The sequence below is a fragment of the Schistocerca gregaria genome, chromosome 3 (assembly GCF_023897955.1).
Source record: "Schistocerca gregaria isolate iqSchGreg1 chromosome 3, iqSchGreg1.2, whole genome shotgun sequence".
In the NCBI taxonomy this organism is placed as follows: Eukaryota; Metazoa; Arthropoda; class Insecta; order Orthoptera; family Acrididae; genus Schistocerca; species Schistocerca gregaria.
The window spans coordinates 740558645-740580560 of NC_064922.1; the positions used below are offsets into that span (position 1 = coordinate 740558645).

Below are 21916 nucleotides of genomic sequence, written 5' to 3' on the forward strand. Positions count from 1 at the left end.
AGGATGTCGTTATCAGGAGAAAGAAAACTGGCGTTCTACGGATCGGAGCGTGGAATGTCAGATCCCTTAATCGGGCAGGTAGGTTAGAAAATTTAAAAAGGGAAATGGATAGGTTAAAGTTAGATATAGTGGGAATTAGTGAAGTTCGGTGGCAGGAGGAACAAGACTTCTGGTCAGGTGACTACAGGGTTATAAACACAAAATCAAATAGGGGTAATGCAGGAGTAGGTTTAATAATGAATAGGAAAATAGGAATGCGGGTAAGCTACTACAAACAGCATAGTGAACGCATTATTGTGGCCAAGATAGATACGAAGCCCACACCTACTACAGTAGTACAAGTTTATATGCCAACTAGCTCTGCAGATGATGAAGAAATTGAACAAATGTACGATGAAATAAAAGAAATTATTCAGATAGTGAAGGGAGACGAAAATTTAATAGTAATGGGTGACTGGAATTCGAGTGTAGGAAAAGGGAGAGAAGGAAACATATTAGGTGAATATGGATTGGGGCTAAGAAATGAAAGAGGAAGCCGCCTAGTAGAATTTTGCACAGAGCACAACTTAATCATAGCTAACACTTGGTTTAAGAATCATGAAAGAAGGTTGTATACGTGGAAGAACCCTGGAGATACTAAAAGGTATCAGATAGATTATATAATGGTAAGACAGAGATTTAGGAACCAGGTTTTAAGTTGTAAGACATTTCCAGGGGCAGATGTGGACTCTGACCACAATCTATTGGTTATGACCTGTAGATTAAAACTGAAGAAACTGCAAAAATGTGAGAAATTAAAGAGATGGGACCTGGATAAACTGAAAACACCAGAGGTTGTACAGAGTTTCAGAGAGAGCATAAGGGAACAATTGACAGGAATAGGGGAAAGAAATACAGTAGAAGAAGAATGGGTAGCTCTGAGGGATGTAGTAGTGAAGGCAGCAGAGGATAAACTAGGTACAAAGACGAGGGCTGCTAGAAATCCTTGGGTAACAGAAGAAATATTGAATTTAATTGATGAAAGGAGAAAATATAAAAATGCAGTAAATGAAGCAGGCAAAAAGGAATACAAACGTCTCAAAAATGAGATCGACAGGAAGTGCAAAATGGCTAAACAGGGATGGCTAGAGGACAAATGTAAGGATGTAGAAGCTTATCTCACTAGGGGTAAGATAGATACTGCCTACAGGAAAATTAAAGAGACCTTTGGAGAGAAGAGAACCACGTGTATGAATATCAAGAGCTCAGATGGGAGCCCAGTTCTAAGCAAAGAAGGGAAGGCAGAAAGGTGGAAGGAGTATATAGAAGGTTTATACAAGGGCGATGTACTTGAGGACAATATTATGGAAATAGAAGAGGATGTAGATGAAGACGAAATGGGAGATACGATACTGCGTGAAGAGTTTGACAGAGCACTGAAAGACCTGAGTCGAAACAAGGCCCCCGGAGTAGACAACATTCCATTAGAACTACTGACGGCCTTGGGAGAGCCAGTCATGACAAAACTCTACCAGCTGGTGAGCAAGATGTGTGAGACAGGCGAAATACCCTCAGACTTCAAGAAGAATATAATAATTCCAATCCCAAAGAAAGCAGGTGCTGACAGATGTGAAAATTACCGAACTATCAGTTTAATAAGCCACGGCTGCAAAATACTAACGCGAATTCTTTACAGACGAATGGAAAAACTGGTAGTTGCAGACCTCGGAGAGGATCAGTTTAGATTCCGTCGAAATGTTGGAACACGTGAGGCAATACTGACCTTACGACTTATCTTAGAAGAAAGATTAAGAAAAGGCAAACCTACGTTTCTAGCATTTGTAGACTTAGAGAAAGCTTTTGACAATGTTGACTGGAATACTCTCTTTCAAATTCTAAAGGTGGCAGGGGTAAAATACAGGGAGCGAAAGGCTATTTATAATTTGTACAGAAACCAGATGGCAGTAATAAGAGTCGAGGGGCATGAAAAGGAAGCAGTGGTTGGGAAAGGAGTGAGACAGGGTTGTAGCCTCTCCCCGATGTTATTCAATCTGTATATTGAGCAAGCAGTAAAGGAAACAAAAGATAAATTCGGAGTAGGTATTAAAATTCATGGAGACGAAGTAAAAACTTTGAGGTTCGCCGATGACATTGTAATTCTGTCAGAGACGGCAAAGGACTTGGAAGAGCAGTTGAACGGAATGGACAGTGTCTTGAAAGGAGGATATACGATGAACATTAACAAAAGCAAAACGAGGATAATGGAATGTAGTCAAATTAAATCGGGTGATGCTGAGGGAATTAGATTAGGAAATGAGACACTTAAAGTAGTAAAGGAGTTTTGCTATTTAGGAAGTAAAATAACTGATGATGGTCGAAGTAGAGAGGATATAAAATGTAGACTGGCAATGGCAAGGAAAGCGTTTCTGAAGAAGAGAAATTTGTTAACATCGAGTATAGATTTATGTATCAGGAAGTCGTTTCTGAAAGTATTTGTTTGGAGTGTAGCCATGTATGGAAGTGAAACATGGACGATAACTAGTTTGGACAAGAAGAGAATAGAAGCTTTCGAAATGTGGTGCTACAGAAGAATACTGAAGATAAGGTGGATAGATCACGTAACTAATGAGGAGGTATTGAATAGGATTGGGGAGAAGAGAAGTTTGTGGCACAACTTGACTAGAAGAAGGGATCGGTTGGTAGGACATGTTTTGAGGCATCAAGGGATCACAAATTTAGCATTGGAGGGCAGTGTGGAGGGTAAAAATCGTAGAGGGAGACCGAGAGATCAGTACACTAAGCAGATTCAGAAGGATGTAGGTTGCAGTAGGTACTGGGAGATGAAGCAGCTTGCACAGGATAGAGTAGCATGGAGAGCTGCATCAAACCAGTCTCAGGACTGAAGACAACAACAACAATATCGTAAGTTGAGGTACGAAATATATATCTAGAGATGTACTGTTTGAATGTAAAATAAGTTTGAAGATCGAATCATCTTCAAATCCCCTGCTTCACGGTAGGCACACAGAGAAGAAGGCGCACTCGTCAGTTCCTGTTGTAATTACATCACTTAGCATCTTCGTCAAATTATAACAACGGCTGCGAGAAACTGTTACGTTCGCAACTAGGTTGACTTTGGTACTGCACGGACGCGTTGCACCATCGGCTTTGAAGAGAATGTCCTTCGTCACGTTGACGAGAACCCGACGAGACGACAAGCGCTTCAGACACTGCCTGAGCGATGGGCACCTGTAGATCACAAGGCCAGAGAGCTCAACTGTCTCCGTTGTGTGCACACCATGAAACGCCAGATGAAAGTGATCCGATCTTCAAAGCTTTTGTACATGCAAACGGTACAATTGCAGACTTGCGTTACTTATCAAAATCGTATCTTTTAAGTCCCCTCTACGATCCCTAGAGCCTATAGCAGAAATTGTGAAACACTCTGTTAATAAGGAGCGATCTAAAATCTTCCGTTTGAGGGTGTTATTGCAGCGTGTATGTTACGTACCTAGACTCCGATACGGGTATATATGCAGAATGTGTAGGTAAGGGATTAGTGTGGCTTTCGTGTCTTTCCGACGTGCATGCAATAATGCGGAAACATGTACGATGGCGACGTTATTTCCAAATGCGTCCATTTAGGACCAACGTGCTAATATTCTTTTCCTTGGCTACCGAAGGACAAACATCTGTAGATATCCATCGGTCAATGAAAAGTGTGTAGCGGGCATCATACCTCTCGAAAACCAGCTTTGCGGAATGGTGCTCCACATTCGGTGCTAGTAACGATTCGACAAAGGACGCGGCTGCTACATGGTAACGTATGTCCCCACATCGCCAATGTCTTAATGCAGAATTGCGTCAGCTAAAGTGGGGAACCCTTGAAAACCCGCCCTATACTCTTGGTCTCTCCCCATGCGACTGTCGCACTTTCTGTCTCTCAAAAAAAAAAAACCATGCTGGGCTTACTGCCCCGGAATCCCGTTTATTTCGGCCCGCTCCATTCCGTTTATTGCACATGAAAGCGGTTGTGAATGGCAGGTTACGTTCGGGTTGAAACTGGTAGCATGTGATAAAAAGAATAAGCGATGTTACATTGAAAAACAGCAGCTGTAACGTATTATTGTTTCGAGATGGTGGTTAAAACTCGGACTACCCCTCGTATTGTAAAATTAGTGACGACGAATGGTTTTCCGTAATACAAACACTCTTTCCTTTAACACCATTTTGTGGTTTGGTCAATCTGCATAATTCTCGGCTACATTCGAAGAGAAAACATCCCCCTCGGAAGAAGCGAGTAGAAGCGGCTTTTTTGAGAGTTGCTGTAACTATTGGGTTACACAAAATCAGAAGCGTGAACCGATTCGCGCTGAAGTTCCCGTTGAACTTATTTGCCACCGAACAGACAGTGTTTGCAAAATGACATCGTGGAGAACGGAGCGAGACTGCCGAGGGCTACGCGGGTGTGTCGGCGTGTGAGCTCAGTGTGGTAGTGCTGCTTCCCAGGAATTGGGTGCGCAGCCATCATAGTGCGTCCTACTTTCTCTTCCTCGCCAGCACAACACTCTTGAGAGCGTCCGATTTATAGAAATCTTCCATTCAGCTACTACGCGTTTCGGATGTTGATTTTTTTTTTCCGACGTTCCGTGACAATACTGTCAACAAATAGAATATCTCACCGTAGCGTTTATATCCAGTAGGGGAAATAGTGACGGCGTCCCCCCCCCCCCCCCCCCTCTTCGGCCATGTCACGCAAGTATTCTTATAACCGGAGCGCTGTTACATGCTGCTTGTCTACACGCCAATGTGTTGAGAATACATAGCAACAACGATACTTCATTGTACGATTATATGATAGCGGAACAAACACAGGTAGCAGTTACTTCTGCAAAATACCTGGGACTATGCGTACGGAACGATTTGAAGTGGAATGATCATATAAAATTAATTGTTGGTAAGGCGGGTGCCAGGTTGAGATTCATTGGGAGAGTCCTTAGAAAATGTAGTCCATCTACAAAGGAGGTGGCTTACAAAACACTCGTCCGACCTATACTTGAGTATTGCTCATCAGTCTGGGATCCGTACCAGGTCGAGTTGACAGAGGAGGTAGAGAAGATCCAAAGAAGAGCGGCGCGTTTCGTCACAGGGTTATTTGGTAAGCGTGATAGCGTTACGGAGATATTTAGCAAACTCAAGTGGCAGACTCTGCAAGAGAGGCGCTCTGCATCGCGGTGCTCGCCAGGTTTCGAGAGGGTGCGTTTCTGGATGAGGTATGGAATATGTTGCTTCCCCCTACTTACACCTCCCGAGGAGATTACGAAAGTAAAATTAGGGAAATTGGAGCGCGCACGGAGGCTTTCCATCAGTTGTTCTTCCCGCGAACCATACGCGACTGGAACTGGAAAGGGAGGTAATGACAATGGCACGTAAAGTGCCCACCGCCACACAACGTTGGGTGGCTTGAGGAGTATAAATGTAGATGGAGATGCAACTATGCGTTGACCGACCCTTGTCACTATACTCCTCGCACACTATCACTTAATTAGCATTTCTTCACAGCGTAAAGTGTAAAATGTCAGATTTAGTTCAACCCATTCTCACACAAAGGCGGATAAAGTCGCCACAGCCTTGCAAATGCTACAGGCGACTTATGTAGCTCGCTGCTTTCTATAATATTTCGCCAGCCACGCCATTACAAGGCATTAGTTGTACTTTCATAAAGTCGAGGCATTAATTCGAGCTTACAGGAATTTAGTCTGTGTTTCATGACCACAGTGAGTAGCAACAGATCTGACCTCTAAGAAGTAGAAACCGCGAGAATTATGAGTTTTCTGAAATAAAGTGAATTTAGTTCAAATGGTTCAAATGGTTCAAATGGTTCTGAGCACTATGCGACTTAACTTCTGAGGTCATCAGTCGCCTAGAACTCAAAACTAATTAAACCTAACCAACCTAAGGACATCACACAGATCAATACCCGAGGCAGGATTCGAACCTGCGACCATAGCGGTCACTCGGTTCCAGACTGTAGCTCCTAGAACCGCACGGCCACTCCGGCCGGCGAGAATTTAGTGATTTGTGTAATGGTGCAGACTGTGACACTGCATTTGGTACATCATGAAGTTATAAAAAAGACTAGCCTTCTGGACGACGATGAAACTGGAAGTATGCAACGAAGCAAGGTGACGCAAGTAACTAGTGCCGGCGCGACAGCAAATCTTGCTCCGGACTGCTCAAAGGCGACTAATTGGGATTGCGACAATGTAGCTGATAATCTTAATACTAGTATTTGTTCTGTGACATCCGGAATAAAAGCAAGAGTTCTACTGTATATGGAACAAAATCCTACAAAACTTAGAAGTCGTAAATGAGTTTTTTGAGTCCGTTCCAAGAGAAACGAACGCTTAGGCGTCAAACACACAGGTTACCAATCAAGCACACACAACAGACACTGGTTTCCTGCAGCTGCTGATCAACTGAAGGCGCAATTTGCTCTCTGCATCACCACATAAGAGACATGAAAACCCTTTATACAAGACAACTGGTCAAAAAGAAAAAGAAAAATATTCTCCGAAGTTCTTTCTCAATATGGCAGAATAGCTCTTGAAGAATGTACCTCTTCCTGTCTACAATTGTAACAGCGGACGAAACTAACGCCGTCTCAGAAGAAAACTGCTGCCTCTAGGAGGTGCAAAGTTTATAATCGAGAGCGTCGTGGGGAAACCTGTCTTGAATGTAAGATATGCAAACTTTCCCTTCAGATGGACAAATGTTCCACGATATGCCATACACAACTAAACTATGTGTGAATATTTTGGAAAATGAAACACGATTCATGGTGTGCCCTAAACAATGGAACTATGCCTGAACGAGTATGGTGTTATAAATCCTTCATGCTTCGTAATAAATCCTTCATGCTTCGTAAACAATCATGTAAATGTGAAAGCCAAAATATACCGTTAAAATAATCATATTCCTACGAGAAATCTACTCTCAACAAAACTTACCAGAATAGGCTAAATAAACCACTAGCCTCTTTTTGTTATGATAATTGTTTTTCGTGAAAATCTAATGTAGTTCGCTTTTTTTGAAAAAAACCGTCGTCTCACTCACACGTAATAAAGTGATTATTGTGGCACATTTTAAAATCAAATCCCATCGACAGAAATTTTTGCTGAAGTTTACTCGCTAGCCTTGAATTCAGTTATGTGCGACAAAAGTCGTAAACTTTCTGGCGCAGTGGTTTTCACACTGGATTCGCATTCGGGAGGACGACGGTTCAATCCCGTCTCCGGCCATCAATGACCTCGTTACCTACGGGACGCCTAACACTAATTTCCTCCTCCTCGTAAACTTTCCGAAAAGTTGTTATTGCTTAGCATTGTTAATAATACAGCAATAAACTTCTGACTACTAACGAATTTTTCCATACTATCAGTGCGATTTAGAATTTAAGTGTCCACCCCAAAGGTGAAGAATTACTGTGCATACACTCACATACACCCTACTACTACTTTCGGGTAGATACTTGAACCCGACTCCGCTCAACATCATGTCCATCCTGCAGTAATTTGCGCACCATCGACTATAACAGGCATTACTTTAAATTGGAACGTGGCAGCACATAGTCAGACGGTTTAATTTCCGCCACGGTTGCCTTGCGACTTACTATCCATTGTGATGTCGCATCCCATGTGCTCGATTGACTACAACGCTCAAAAATTAGAACTGCCACCTTGTACCTCACTAAAAAACAGTGGGACACCGGTACTCACTCCCTTCTGAGGGGTCACCTGACACTGTAATGCATGACACAGCCAATACATGGCGAATGATTTCAGTTGTTGCCTACACTGAAAGCGAAGATCTCAAGCCATGCAATAAGACCGCAAGTACCGCTGGTACCAAAGTAGTTTTCACACACCATACGTTGCGGCACGTATTCCCCTAATTCTTTTGAACACTTTCTGTGTGGATACACCGTCCTCGTAAGCAGAATGAAACGGAAATGATACATCAGGCACAATAATCTATTTTCGTATGTTAAAAATATGCTACGGATTGTTGTTATTCTTGATGATTATAACATTTAAATAACATTTTTGCCCAGTATTCAAGGGAAAATAATTTTGTGAAGGCTGACAGTGGAAACCTTCCGAAAGTTGACGCGTTATGGTCATTTGCGGCTTCTAGGTTTTTATGTTCCGGAAATAAGAAAGTACTGTGACACAGCAGTGAGCCACGGAATTGCCTTAAAACTGAAGACATACGGAACTGGTTGTTTGCTCGTACCATGGTGAAAAAGGTTTTGCAGGGCAACTTCTGAAAGCCTGCACAATGAAACACAGTAGAAACTTTTTCATTCACAAGATAACTCTGACTGTTGACAGCTGTGGTTGTTGCCAGAACTACTACTGTTTTCCAGGTACGTCCTGGAAAATTGAGAAAATTTTGTAACAGAGTAATAATACTAGTGGGAAACTGCAGAGCATCATCGTGTTTGCCTTCAATTGTTCGAAGCATTGCAGTTCTTCTGTGCCTCCTGGTCATTAATTTAAACCACCGTAATATTTTGTCTTTAAATATGCAGCTGACGTAGCAGAACCTTACAGTATCTGTTGTTCTACTGCATACTTAACTGCTCCTTAAACACTATGGTTTAAGCAGGACAACTTTCATTTTACGGCAATGCCCTGATCTTATTAAATTTCCTCGTAGGTTCCAATAAGTTTTCTCTTTGTCAAAATCATACAGCTCTACTAAAGCCTCAATGGAGACAGTTGGAAATGGGAAACATCCTTCAACAACAAGTTTGGGAAGAATAATGTATTCGGAGTTGGTTAAATGGTTTCTCAGATTCTACAGAATAAGAGCTACATCAGGCAGGAAATACAGTTTAACACCATCCAAGGTGGTTCATCTAAAATTGATGAGCTGTAAAATGCAGCTAAAAACAAAAGTTCAGATGTGTGTGAAATCTTATGGGACTTAACTGCTAAGGTCATCGGTCCCTAAGCTTACACACTACTTAACCTAAATTATCCTAGAGACAAACACACACACACACCCATGCCCGAGGGAAGACTCGAACCTGCGCCGGCGCCAGCCGCAAAGTCCATGACTGCAGCGCCTTTGAACGCTCGGCTAATCCCGCGCGGCAATGAAGCTAAAAAATAGATATTACAGAGTAATATGTCATAGAATTTAAAGCTCTTGCATAACTATATTATGAGTAGAGTAAACTTAAGAAGACAGCAGTATTGAGCGAAGAGGATAGATCTTACAAATATTGCGTCAGAAGTCCAGCACACTAGCTATTACGATACAAGCCACTATGTTTTCGTATGGAGTGTTTACTTACGTCTGCCGGGCGGAGTGGCCGAGCGGTTTTAGGCGCTACAGTCTGGAACCGCGCGACCGCTACGGTCGCAGGTTAGAATCCTGCCTCGGGCATGGATATTTGTGATGTCCTTAGGTTAGTTAGGTTTAAGTAGTTCTAAGTTCTAGGAGACTGATGACCTCAGCAGTTATGTCCCATAGTGCTCAGATCCATTTGAACCATTATATTTTTACTTACGTCAACCTGATCCTCACTGAAGTAAATGCACATAGTAACAATTTTCTCATTTGGATATCTAGGAGCGAGCTGCAACACCATTCTACTCATCTTCTCATTCTTTGGAATACTCTAAAACAATTTCTCATGAGTTTTTATATCTATATGTATTTGTACAACATGTTGCTACACACCATTTGCAACCTATTTTCCGAAACGTAAATTCCAAAACAAGATTTCACGACTGTGGTACTACTGTGAATCAGTAGGAGCAACGTGCTAGCTAGTGACATCACATGACTCAAGTGGAGCGTTTGTGCAGCTTTTAAATTATTTGAATACCTTCTATGCTCTTTTTTTTTAAATGCTGAAATTCATGGAGAATAAAATTTTATGAACATAAAATGATATAATTAACCATTGAAGACGGATTTGCATATACCCTATACGCATAGCACGGTCGTCAGTGCACACGACCTGGGAATAGGTAGGCCACAAATTATACCCATTCCGAGGTCGTATACCTTGACGACTATGCCATGGTTAACCAGCCAGGGCGTGTGATTTTCGTTCCACATGCTTTACGAGGATGATGTATCCACGTCTAGTATGCTCTTGTGATTGAACAAAGCTCGGAATTACCTAGCAGTGCTTAATAAACTACTATTAAAAATACAGCCTGGTGGAAACTATGTTGTTCCTGCGTCACCTTAGTTCTCGCAATCCAGCGGCCTATACCCCGCCTACAGTGTACCATCCGATGCCGTAACACCTTTCTTTAACAATGAGCGTACTGTCTGGAAATCTCTCCTACTAAACGCCACGTCAGCGTGCGCCCTCCGCGCTTGCTGCCGTTTGGTTGGTACTGACACTGAGATTACGCCTCTTCGGCAGCTCGCTCGGGTGCAGGGCCGGAAGCTGACGTCTGTAGCTGCCCCCGCGGTGTTTCGCTGCCCACTCAAGCGCATGCAGAGCGCTTTCACGTCCGCTGGTTTCGCTAGGTCTGCCCGTGTTCAGCTGCTGGGCTGTTGGCCATTAGTCTGCCACACTTTCGTTCATGAAACACCACTCCGTGACGTTTCGCAGGTCCATCACTGATTGCCGCAACTTTCGTATTGCATTGCAGAAAAATGTCTTTCCTAGTTTCTAATGAGATACCATCACTCTTAGGTATATTCTTCAAACTGAGTTCCACAGCTTCTATAAAAGCCACTTCAATTCATAACCACCGAAGACCTGCTAAAATATTTAAAACTCTTCAACTATGTATGTCATGGTCTAACCGACTTCAGAATTTTGCACCAGAAATCCATGGCTTTCATAGAAAATTTTAAGACAGTAGGTGATGTTGAGAAAACAGTTGAATAAGTTGAATACGTAAAAACTTTAATCATATTTGTTGTAAAATATCGTATGAATACGAGAAAGATATGAAGATAAATATGTTTGGAAATATCTGAGGAACATTTAATAGAACTTTAAAACATAAAACATAGAAAGAAACGTGATTGAAATTTTGCAAAACATTCGCAGTGTCGTCCTTAATACGTGGAAATGAATCATAGGTATTGAATAAAAAAAACAGGGAAAATAAATACAAGGAATAGAAACGACATTACATAATGCGGTAAAGGGAACAGATGAAAGATGCAATGAAAATATTCGAAAGAAGTTGAAACATTGGAGAGTGAAAGAAAAACTGGATGATAACGAAAAGAAATGTAACGAATATCCATGAGGAATGGATACAGAAAGGCTACTGAGTGAGGTAAAGCCCGAGATAAATATGGTAACTGTAACAGGCCATAATTTGCCTAATATAGAAAATGCAGGAGAAGAGAAGTTACATATAGAACTTAAATCGGCTATCTCAGAATACAGGCAATTTAAACAACTTATAATTATGACCATCTGGTATACAACACTATAAAATCATAGTCTATCCGATTATTAGTTGTAGACAATAAAGGTTTTTAGCTGCTTTCTGGTAGTTGCACAACAGAATTAGTCTTAAATCCACTAGAAGTCACATACTGCCTAATCAGATAAAAATGCTCATGGAGTTCGTTCGTCGTCCAAAACTGGTTTCAACTGTGGATCAAGGAACTTTCGTCGGGCAAGATCCACGATAAGCAAGATGAAAAAATAAACTTGTAATAATCTGGATCGTCGACCATAAACACAAGAATCGTCGTTCACCATCACACTACTGCATTTAACACTTTTTCTCTTTCGCAAGCTGTTGTATACAGTAACCGGTATGGGCCTAAACTGGCCAACAGAAAAAACCACAGTGAAAGAGGGAGCATATTATATTTGCCAATTTTGTGTATAGATGAATAAATAAATGAATAAGACGTACTTTTCCACTCAAGCCGAATGAAGGCGACAAACAGTTATCACAGCAACACTTAATTCTTTCTCGTATTGGGTAGAACAAACAGGTGTCGATCTCACCCAAACTCCTCGCGTTAGTGCGTGCGTCAGCTACGGGCCGAGGTCCCAGAATTTGCAGTATAAACTATTGCAGCATAAAGTTTCCTTTAATTCTTTTTAAAAATGATTTTAAAACGTTCAGATTAAAGTAACATCCGAGAAACAAATGGCGTAGATTTTTCACTATCCTGTCAACATTTTGTACATAGGCGTATAAGAAATATTTATTTTTCTTTTCCATTCTCCATCTGAGAGAGGAACTGAATATAAACCCTAATGTACTATAGAACAAAAATTACCACCTTCTAGGGGTTTCGCCAACTGTTATTGTATGAATTAGGAAGCTTTATTTATACTTAAATGAGGTTATTTTCTTTTATTATTGACAGTAACAATATTCATTTAAAATATTTTTCAAAGATAAAATGCAAAGAAACGGGTCCCATGCTTGTTCTCTGCTGTGAAAAATTGTTTCAGATCAATTACAGACGTCAGTTTCTTTGGACCATGCTCAGAAATTTCTTGCTAGGTTTCTTGATCGGATTGACCATTAGTGTAAAATATTTTCATCTCATTCTAACAAAATCATTTTGAGTGTAAGGCCGCGTTATCTATATAAATAAAAATGATAATGTTCTTTGTTCATAATCGTATACCTCCGAAAGTTCTTCACTGATTGCTTTGAAATTCTCACACGACATTGCAGTCAAAGAGGAGCTTGTTTTTATATACTTATTTTTAATATACTTGTGTAATATATGAACAAACATGTAATGTATAAAAGAGAATCGTTATTACCAGAAATCTGGAAAAGTTGTTGTAAGATTTGCTTTAAATTTTTACACAATACTATAATGAACATTCGTACGAACATTGGCTACATATTTTAATATATATATAGTATATGAAAGATAAGGTAACATATAAAGTGGGAAAATACTTATCAAAAATCTCAGTAACTGCTCGACCTATTTACTTCAAATGTTTTACACGTTACGGTAATCATTGTTTTCACACTTATAGGCCACATATTATCAATGTATATATACAGGGAGAATCATCTGAACTTGCACTGCAAACATTGAAAAATGGGAAGTGCTATGGACGTGCGGTTTTCACAGAATGGTTTGGTAGTCAGGGGCTATTACAGTTCGCCAATCAGTAGATTGTAGTAATACTTAGAAATTGCAGTTTTGGTACAAACAAACGCTTCTTTAAGTGGAACAATGCCAATTGGTATCGTCGATCTAATAGTAGGGTAAAATAGAATGTGATGTTATTTGTTGTAGGATTCTAGTGGGAATTGTGTACAAGAGACCGTATTGTGATAAGTTCCCACAGACACTCTTGTACAGAACCTGTGATAGCACACACTAAAGAACAACACGCATGCATACACTAGTCAAATGGATTCAGATCAGTAACAACACAATTGACCAATACAGGTAGCGTTCAAAATGACCACCGGCAGCGGAAATACACGTTTCCAATCCGGTATCCAACGACTGCTGCACACGTGCTAGCATTTCAGTGGATATGTCTGAACAGGCTGCAGTAACATATCGTTGCATATCATCGGGTGCAGTTGGTATGTCCTTGTAGACAGCGTCTTTCAACTTTCGTCACAGAAAGAAATCTGCAGGCGTCAAATCGGGTAAACGGGGCGGGCACGGTACGTATTCCCTGCCTCCAATCCAACGATTTGGAAAAATAGTGTAGTACATCGTCCGCTATGCGCTGGACAGCCATTATGTTAGTACCACAGGTTCCTCTTAGTCTTCAGAGGAACGTTTTCTAGCACCCTTGGAAGATGGTCTGTTAGGAGGCTGCGAAACTTGCGCTCGTTCAGTGTTCCGTCTATGAAAAACGGGCTCATGAGCTAATGGCTCACCTCCCACACCACACGTTTACATTCCATGGGCGCCGACAGACCAATAGCGCATGTTTTGGCAGTTTGCCTCGCCATGATTGGTAATAGTGGCTTCATCACATAACAAGATACATGATATATCTGGTGTGTCAAGTCTTAATGCTTGTGTATAGAAATTAATACCATTCTTATAATCGTTTCCATGCTACTCTTGATGGAGAGAGATGTGACAGGGGTGCGACCTGTGCCGATGGAGAAAGCGCAGGACACCTGCCTGACTCATGCAACATACGGTTGCGCGGTAGCTAACGCGCGGACCAAGTGCAACAGCAGCAAGAACGTTAACTTACCCCTCTTTTGTCATCACTTGTTTCCTTCCGTTACGTTGTCTAGGTGTACTCTACCATTTTCATGTAACTGGCTGAAGAGGTTGATAGATAATTGCCAAGATGGTTGACGTCTATTGGGATATCTTTCCGCATACTCCGCACAAGAACGAACCGCAATCTTCCTACTCTCTCCACACACCACAAGCAAGTCTGCTTTCTCTGCATTGGTAAATCCCGCAGTGCACTCAAGAAACACACAAGCTGTAAGCAAACGTAACGACGTCACACCTAGCAACTGTGCGAGTTGAAATAAGTGTCGGTGGGCAAACGCTTCAAAACACGGTATCTAGTAAACGGCTCGCACTAGCATCCTGCAACAAACATCGCTGACATTCTAATTTCCCCTACTTTCAGTTTATTAATGTCAATAGGCATTGTTCCATTTAAAGAAGTGTATGTTTGCACAAAAAATTATCTATGTACAGGAGTCCCAAAAAGAATGACCCGATTTTAAACAGAATTATTTATTAGGAAGAAGGGCTTAACACCAACAAATTGCAAACTAAATTACTCAGAAAAGAAATAAGTTTATAAAAATCCATCATAAATGTTCAATATGTCCTCCATTGGCTGCATGGACGACATGTAGCCGATAGCCGAATTCATCCCAAACTGAGCTTAAGGTATCTTCTGTCACTGAAGCTACAGCAGCTGATATTCTGGTTTTTAGTTCATCAGTATCACGAGGTAAGGAAGGAGCGTAAACATATTGTTCAACATATTCCCACAGGAAGAAATCATGTGGTGTTAAGTCAGGGGACCTAGGAGGCCAAGACTGTAAAGCCTGGTCTCGCGTCCTGTACGCCCTATCCAACGTTGAGGCAAGTTGGCATTGAGGAAACTGCGCACGTTGTTATGCCAGTGCGGTGGTGCTTCATCTTGCTCATAGACGAAATTTGTCAGTCAAGTTGTGGGAATAACCAGTTCAGTAGCACTGCATAATATGATTGTCCTGTTACGGTTTCTTCCTCAAAAAAGTAGGGTCCATAAACCTTGCTTTGCGAAACAGCACAAAAAACATTCACCTTTGGTGAATCACTTTAGTGTCCAATTGTTTCATGAGGAATTTCGAGCCCCCATATACGCACATTATGATGCTGAACCTTACCGCTAATATAGAAAGTTGCCTCATCGCTGAAAATCAACCGTGACATTAAAGTGTCATCTTCCATGTCCATGCTCCAGGTCGGCGCTCGTAGCGATATTTAGCGATTTTTTTTTCTGAAACCCTAGACCATGCCGATTACATCTAGCGCTGTTCAGTTACCTAGTGAGACTTGTCTCAATATTATTACAAGTTAAAATCGGGTCATTCTTTTTGGGAAAGCCCTGTATTATTACAATCTGTTTATTGGCTAACAATACGAGCTCCTGACTAACAATCCACTGTGTGAAAATCGCACAATTTTCGCAACATGTGAGCTGCAAGTTTAAGGTGATTCGTCCTGTATAATACAGGGTATCATCTGGCGCATTTTCTCTGGTATGCCAGCAGATATCTTCAGTTTCGTTTTTGCATTCTATAGCTAGAGTCAACCCAAGAAAATATTAGCGCTCATTACGTCTTTCATGCGATATCCGGTGTAGACGAAAAGCGTCGGTCGTTTCCAGTAACGAACAAAATCATTTTCATAGCGGAATTTTACTTGCCCATTCGGCAGAGCGGTTACAGTTTAGCGTAGTGCGATATGTGTTTAATCGATATGTATTAACAAGGCGAGCAAAACTCTAAGAATAACCGGTGCTGCAGTAGTGACAGCGTTCCCTGTCTCGCGCTGAATGCTATCCTAAGCATGGAGCGCTACTGAGTCGCTGCTGGATTTCTGTTTATTTTTCGTGGTTTACTGTTCTTACTGAAGCATGTCGAAAAAAAAAATATCGCACCAGAGTAATATGGGGTCACTTTATCGAATGGGCACGTAAAATTCCTCTTAAAAAATCATTGCAACTGGAAACAAACCGACGCCCCTCGATGACACTGATCGTCTCATGAAAGACATGATGAGCTGTATTTATTTGGGCTGACTACAGTTATACAGTACAAAAAGGAAACTGAAAGAATTTGGCGAAACGTCAGAGATTACTCGCAAGAGGGACAAAAGAATCTGTTGTTTACGATCGTGTAGTTTTACTGTTTCTTTGTTTTTCGGGTAGTTTGGTCAGAAGCTTCTGAGTAAACTCAATAACGATCTGCAACATCAACAGGTGTAGTTTCCTTCGAACACTCTCCTGCCAAGTCAGAACCGCAGTGCTGTCATTCTTGAAGACTGTAGAGTGCACAATCACCGGTGGTAACCGCTTCATTTCGCCTTTGCTCCTCCCACTGTCATACAAAAACCTGTGATGCTGACGATCGGAATTAGCATTCGGGGGAAAAAAGGAGGCGGCTCACCTCCTGACAGTGCAGGCTGGTAGCAAACACAAAACGAGGAGAGGAGGAGTAGGGGGACTAATTCCACGGTAAGTAAATGGTGGGCGGGCGGCCCGAGCCCTGCGGTACGCCGCGCCGCGCCGGCTTTCTTGCTTCTGGAAATCGTGACCGGGGCGTTAGCGGCGCGACACGCCCTCGTCCCGGGACGCGCGGCGCGGCTCGCCTTGGCGGCGAGTTGACGGACGCCCGCGATGCCATCTCGTGACGCGACCGGGAACAAAGGGGCCGCCATCTGGGGCAGATGCGGGCGCAGATTGCGGGGGCGGCGGCGGCGGCTGCTACCTGCGTATAAACACGCCTTCGACTCGGCGAGCATAGCCATGAGGTCGCGGTTGCTGGGCAACCGGCATTGCTGTTGGAAGAGCTTCTGGCAGAATGTAGCGTCTGTGAGTCCTCGCTCTTCAATTTCCCGTTGCTGCAGTACTCTTACGTGCCAAAAGAGGTGGCACGAAAACTCTGATTGGATCAGTAGTAACCGGTATTGCCAGTATGATAAACGAGCTGTGTAAAACATAAGGAGAAAAGTAACTTCCGCACGATGTGTCACTGCCAAGTACACTCCTGGAAATTGAAATAAGAACACCGTGAATTCATTGTCCCAGGAAGGGGAAACTTTATTGACACATTCCTGGGGTCAGATACATCACATGATCACACTGACAGAACCACAGGCACATACACAGAGGCAACAGAGCATGCACAATGTCGGCACTAGTACAGTGTATATCCACCTTTCGCAGCAATGCAGGCTGCTATTCTCCCATGGAGACGATCGTAGAGATGCTGGATGTAGTGCCATTTCCACATGGCGCCTCAGTTGGACCAGAGTTCGTACTAGACACGCAGACCGCGTGAGACGACGCTTCATCCAGTCCCAAACATGCTCAATGGGGACAGATCCGGAGATCTTGCTGGCCAGGGTAGTTGACTTACACCTTCTAGAGCACGTTGGGTGGCACGGGATACATGCGGACGTGCATTGTCCTGTTGGAACAGCAAGTTCCCTTGCCGGTCTAGGAATGGTAGAACGATGGGTTCGATGACGGTTTGGATGTACCGTGCACTATTCAGTGTCCCTCGACGATCACCAGAGGTGTACGGCCAGTGTAGGAGATCGCTCCCCACACCATGATGCCGGGTGTTGGCCCTGTGTGCCTCGGTCGTATGCAGTCCTGATTGTGGCGCTCACCTGCACGGCGCCAAACACGCATACGACCATCATTGGCACCAAGGCAGAAGCGACTCTCATCGCTGAAGACGACACGTCTCCATTCGTCCCTCCATTCACGCCTGTCGTGACACCACTGGAGGCGGGCTGCACGATGTTGGGGCGTGAGCGGAAGACGGCCTAACGGTGTGCGGGACCGTAGCCAAGCTTCATGGAGACGGTTGCGAATGGTCCTCGCCGATACCCCAGGAGCAACAGTGTCCGTAATTTGCTGGGAAGTGGCGGTGCGGTCCCCTACGGCACTGCGTAGGATCCTACGGTCTTGGCGTGCATCCGTGCGTCGCTGCGGTCCGGTCCCTGGTCGACGGGCACGTGCACCTTCCGCCGACCACTGGCGACAACATCGATGTACTGTGGAGACCTCACGTCCCACGTGTTGAGCAATTCGGCGTTACGTCCACCCGGCCTCCCGCATGCCCACTATACGCCCTCGCTCAAAGTCCGTCAACTGCACATACGGTTCATGTCCACGCTGTCGCGGCATGCTACCAGTGTTAAAGACTGCGATGGAGCTCCGTATGCCACGACAAAGTGGCTGACACTGACGGCGGCGGTGCACAAATGCTGCACAGCTAGCTCCATTCGACGGCCAACACCGCGGTTCCTGGTGTGTCCGCTGTGCCGTGCGTGTGATCATTGCTTGTACAGCCCTCTTGCAGTGTCCGGAGCAAGTATGGTGGGTGTGACACACCGGTGTCAATGTGTTCTTTTTTCTATTTCCAGGAGTGTAGTATAGCTCCATGAAACTAGGAGCATACGCAAAAGGAACTTCTACAGTACAGAACACAGTGAGATGAACAGAAATGGCACTACTCTTCAAAAATAATAATTGCACTGAAATTGGCCGGCCGCGGTGGTCTCGTGGTTCTAGGCGCGCAGTCCGGAACCGTGCGACTGCTACGGTCGCAGGTTCGAATCCTGCCTCGAGCATGGATGTGTGTGATGTCCTTAGGTTAGTTAGGTTTAAGTAGTTCTAAGTTGTAGGGGACTAATGACCACAGCAGTTGAGTCCCATAGTGCTCAGAGCCATTTTTTGCACTGAAATTGCCGCGGTTCATGGCAGTCTCCTGGACATTACAAAAGGCGAGACATGGGTCTTAATAGCGTGTGTGATCACCACGGAACGCAATTAATGCTCTGCTACGTGGTCCTATGCCGGCCGCAATTTGGTAAGGCTTTCCTGTGATGAGGCGTTCCTGTGGCAAGGAGTTCCATTCCTTCACCAGCGCTGTTCAGAACGGCTGGATGGTTGTTGGTGGGTATATACTTGAACGACAACAACAACAACAACAACACTGTTCCTCACGGAAATGTCATGTTGAGTATATTGATTATTACAGCAGCAGCCGGAACAAATTTTGTAAAAAAATGATTAACTGTTAGTCCAAATTTTGTTTTTTCAACTAGCAATTCCAATCAGTAGCAATAGGTTGAAAGCTGACTGCCGTGACGTTCCGACCATGTGGTTTCGTATTGTGGGTAGTTCGTCGTATGTTGTGTTGTAGTGAAATAGCACGAAAATTTGATTTTATAATACAGAACCGCAGTGGTGAAGTAGTGGTCGGTTTTTTGTACGGGATTCCAGTTTTCACTCCACAAACTGTTACAGTGCGTGCCAACATGCCTGGTGATCAAAAAGTCAGTATAAATTTGAAAACTGAATAAATCACGGATTAATGTAGATAGTGAGGTACAAATTGACACACATGCTTGGAATGACATGGGGTTTTATTAGAACCAAAAAAACACAAACTTTCAAAAAATTTCCGACAGACGGCGCTTCATCTGACCAGAATAGCAATAATTAGCATAATAAAGTAAGACGAAGCAAAGATGATGTTCTTGACAGGAAATGCTCAAGATGTCCACCATCATTCCTCAACAATAGCTGTAGTCGAGGAATAATGTTGTGAACAGCACTGTAAAGCATGTCCGGAGTTATGGTGAGGCATTGGCGTCGGATGTTGTCTTTCAGCATCCATAGAGATGTCGGTCGATCACGATACACTTGCGACTTCAGGTAACCCCAAAGCCAATAATCGCACAGACTGAGGTCTGGGGACCTGGGAGGCCAACCATGATGAAAGTGGCGGTTGAGCACACGATCATCACCAAACGACGCGCGCAAGACATCTTTCACGTGCCATCTGTCGGACATTTTGTGAAGTTCTTTTTTTTTGTTCTAATAACACCCCATGTCATTCCAAGCGTGTGTGTCAATTTTTAGCTCTCTATCTACATTATTCTGTGGTTTATCAAGTTCTCAAATTTATACTGACTTTTTGATCACCCTGTACGTAAAAAGTGACGTAATTGAAAGCCGTAATATAAAAATCTCAGAGTCAAGTGCACCTTCCTCGGAGAATGTATTATTTGTGCTGTGTTTCGTTTCACTGAAACAGTTTTGTTGTAGCACATAAAGTCTGAATACTTCTTTACTTTTTCGGTTTCTATACTTGATTTGAAAAGTGTTTGAGAAAGTGCGTTATTTTCGAGATAGAGCGCACTTGGCACTCTTCGTGTGCACTTCACAGCCCCTATGATAGCGAATTGTTTGTCGCTCCCGGTCATATTCGAAACTGTGGAGATATTTCCGGTTGTCTGGCGGCACTATCAGCTTTGGAATTGCGGTTGGGATGCCAGGGGTAAGATCAAGCGTGTTTTATTTCTGCCCAGAATGGTCGCCTGAAGCAATGCTCGCAATGATGTTCGTTGTTTATGTGCATTTGCTTCTTAAGCAAGACCCCTAATCATACATCTGATGATGAAAAGTTCTCCAGAGTGATCTGTCAGTAGTAATAAAGTACTGTAATGACCGCAGTATCTGCAGCCAAAGCTGGAGAACAGGCAGAGTACATAACTGTGGGATGTCTAATGTGAAAGACTGTAGCTCATGTGCGCTGTTTTACATAGATCACATTCCCAACGGCACTGGAGAGCTTAGTTACTCCAAAAGATTTAATCTAAAACGATACCCCCCCGCCCCCAACCAACCTCCCGCAACATCTCAACTCCAGGTAAACTGTTCATCGTCTTGACTTTCATGCAGTGAAGAGAAAGTAGAGTTTGTAGTTGTAACAGAGGAGCGATAACAGGCGTAAGGTGTGGTCGGCCAAGGGATCAAGTGCTGATCTCGAAAGCCAGAGATCGGGAGAGATGGCGCAGGCATTAAAACACTGGAACGTTGGTCAAATCCTCGTCCCCAAATCTTGATAAGTTCGAATTATCCTAAATCGCTTATGGTAAACGTCACGCAAGTTCCATTAATGGGCCTATTTTGTTTCACTCTTTGTCCTAACTGGTCTGGTGGCCACAACGTGGAAGGGACGTTTAACAGTCGAAAGCCTGACATTGATTCTGTAGTGCCTCCTTAGCTTTCTCTTTGCTGGCGTTTCCTGGGACCAGACATGACTTTCAGTCACGATTCCGAATGAAGCAAGTGTTGTATATATGTCGCCGAATGCTGTATCTTCCTTTATATTGTCATTTTACTAAGATGGAAGCGAAAGTCGGTCATAACATCCGTCGGCGAATCCTCCAATTTTATGCGTATTTATTTTCACGCTTCATCTGGCCATTAAAATTTCATCCCTAGGAGGGAAAGCAACTAACGAAATTTTGCTTATTGTGGATGTACAGTATAGTAGAAAGAATGCATGATTAAATTAGTAGTGGATTTTGGGAAATTTAATAAATAATACTGTCTCCTCTGGCAGCAGCAGTGGATCTAGCGAGGTTAAACATTGTCGAACTGAGCTTGGATGGCAGATACGGGTACGTCATTACATGAGGCTCCAAATCTATGACAGAAGGCATCAGTCTTTGTGGCTGGCGAGTGCTAACGCACCAGCCTCTGGGAAACCAACGATTACATGTTTTCAGTTGTAACTTATCCCATCAAATGAATGAATGCTTTGTGTAAACAAGTTTGTGTGGCATCGTCCTGTAAATAACAACGGCCTTCCCTTTCTACAATATATTATAATTCTTCCAGATGCGTTTCGCCCTTTACTTTGCGGAATTT

General features: G+C 43.1%; 1 protein-coding gene across 1 annotated transcript in view; it reads left to right on the forward strand.

Annotated features, from left to right (window-relative positions):
• Positions 1-21916, forward strand: part of LOC126353831 (zinc finger protein 423 homolog) — a 235262-nt gene that overhangs the window by 145196 nt on the left and 68150 nt on the right. The gene's annotated exons all lie outside the window — the stretch shown is intronic.